The sequence below is a fragment of the Acipenser ruthenus genome, chromosome 4 (assembly GCF_902713425.1).
Source record: "Acipenser ruthenus chromosome 4, fAciRut3.2 maternal haplotype, whole genome shotgun sequence".
In the NCBI taxonomy this organism is placed as follows: Eukaryota; Metazoa; Chordata; class Actinopteri; order Acipenseriformes; family Acipenseridae; genus Acipenser; species Acipenser ruthenus.
The window spans coordinates 38,838,650-38,841,042 of record NC_081192.1 but is presented as its reverse complement, the minus strand read 5'-3'; the positions used below and the strand labels follow the sequence as shown (position 1 = coordinate 38,841,042).

General features: G+C 37.3%; 1 protein-coding gene across 1 annotated transcript in view; it reads right to left on the bottom strand.

The window, feature by feature from the left end:
* Positions 1-528: 528 nt before the first annotated feature.
* The window catches only part of LOC117400763 (tumor necrosis factor receptor superfamily member 11B-like), a 16,746-nt gene continuing 14,881 nt past the window's right edge, over positions 529-2,393 (bottom strand). The window contains exon 5 of the mRNA XM_034001089.3: positions 529-2,393. This exon is cut by the window's right edge and continues 615 nt beyond it. The gene's annotated coding sequence lies outside the window, so the exon portion shown is untranslated.

Sequence of the window (2,393 nt, the reverse complement as noted above, 5' to 3'; positions counted from 1 at the left end):
GAGATATTTTCGCAATTGCCCATCATGTCCTATGTGCGTCAGGGTCTCAGTTTGAATTAACCATGGAGTAATTACAGTTTGAGGGGTCAGAAATCAAATTCAGGTGCCAATATTTTTTTGTTTTGTTCTGTGCTGTAACAACTGTTGAGGCAAGTGTGTGGTTCACCTGTTTTAAATCTTACCCTTGTCATCTGAAAATGCAAGATCCTCCCTGGGTTTGTTACTCAGTTACTGCACAATTTATAACAATATTTCTTCAGTTTTTTTTCAGAGGAATAATATTTGTATCAACTGTTTTCCACAACTCATTTAACAGTTCGAGTCAAATTACTTATTTCACTGTAGCTTTTTAGTCCCTGCACAGTAGCTGCCATGACCATTTATTTACAGCAGAATCTGCAAGGTTTTATGGGCAACTGAGATGCGAATGACCTACATCTGCAGGTTGAATGATAATAGCTAAGAAATGGTTCTGATAAATATTTTCTCATTACTTTTCTGTGAGGTCACAATTAACTTCCCATGGTTCTGTTATACACATATTTAAATATTAATTTAAGTGAATAGAAATTCAGATACAAATAACATGCAGTCTCACAAACATAACCCATTTATTTTTCTTAAATGATCACAATACAAAACAATTTGCAAAACATCTGCTGAGCAATAATGCTAATATACAATGTATGACTTTGTAAACAGAAATCTAATTAATAAATAAAAACACAATCAACATTGGGGCAGCTCGGTGTCGTGGTGGTAGCGCTGCTGCCTAACAGCTCCAGAGTCCTGGGTTCAATTCCGGCCTCGGGTCTGTGTGGAGTTTGCATGTTCTCCACGTGTTCAGGTGGGTTTTTCTCCGGGTACTCCGGTTTCCTCCCACAGCCCAAAGACATGCTGGCTAGGTGGATTGGCCTCTCTAAATTGCCCCTTAGTTGCCCTGTGATGGACTGGCATTCCTTCCAGGGTGTAGTCCTGCCTGCGCCCTGTGTCTGCTGGGTTAGGCTCCAGCTCACGGCGCCCTCTATAGGATTAAGCGGTTAGAGATAGTGGATGGATGGATGGATGGACAATCAACATTTATTGATAACAAACATGGTTTATGATAAACTACCATGTAAAAGATTGTCTGGTATTTTTCAGGGATTATGACATCATGTTCAATCATCCATGTCCAAATCTTACAGAATTTATAGAAATTGTTTTTTTATGATCCACTAGATCCCAAATTCAGCTGTTTTAAATCTTGAGCAATAGAGAAATGCAGGTTATTCAAAGATTGTCGCTTAGTACTTTAAAAACATATAAAGATCCTGTTAGTCATTTTTATGTTTCAAAGAGTAAGGGACTACAAATTATATATTTTTGTATTAGTATAACTTCCAATATATCGTAAGACATACACATCTAAAGAAATTATAATTTAACTCTTTAATGGTCGGGCCTGTACAAATGAATTTAGGGCAAATCATAGGAATATACCTTCCATAAAACAAAATGCTGTCAGAAAGTGTTGCAGCTTCCAAGTAATAATAAATCAACTACTGCAAAGTACTCCTTGTTTTTGGCAAGAAAGACCTTATGCCTTATCCCATAAGAAACCTGACCCAAAAAAGAGAAAAAAACCATATAAAAAAACGTTTGATGCTACACAACAGCATAAAAGACACTACTACATTCTACTTTGAACGAACAGCAGAAGTCTTGAATGTGGATTTTAGGTGTAGGCTGGCAAATAATCTTTTTTTTTGTGTGTGTGTGTGTGTGTGTGTATTTCTATGGTATCATCTTCAAAACACTCAAAATATACCAGTGTAAAGGACAGAGGTGTATACTGAGTGGATTCTGACTACGTTAATAGCTGCTGAATTCAGTCAAAAATGCTTGTAAACAGGGCGATGCAATACTCCTGTAGAAATGTAATGGAAGCAACTGCAGGTTTCTAAGACACCAGTGATCGTAACCTTGTGTTTGGATTATTATTATTATTATTATTATTATTATTATTATTATTATTTATTTCTTAGCAGACGCCCTTATCCAGGGCGACTTACAATTGTTACAAGATATCACATTATTTTGACATACAGTTACCCATTTATACAGTTGGGTTTTTACTGGAGCAATCTAGGTAAAGTACCTTGCTCAAGGGTACAGCAGCGGTGTCCCCTACCAGTGATTGAACCCATGACCCTCCGGGCAAGAGTCCAGAGCCCTAACCACTACTCCACACTGCTGCCCGGTAATATCAAGATTTTATGATCACTTTCAAAAATAAAGTTTAGGGATAAAAATAACCTTACATGGATTAGAAGCAGGCAGAGTAAGGGTCCATTTACACTAAACTCTCCCGGAAGCGAACACATTTGGTAGTGTTCAATGTAAAAAGGGCT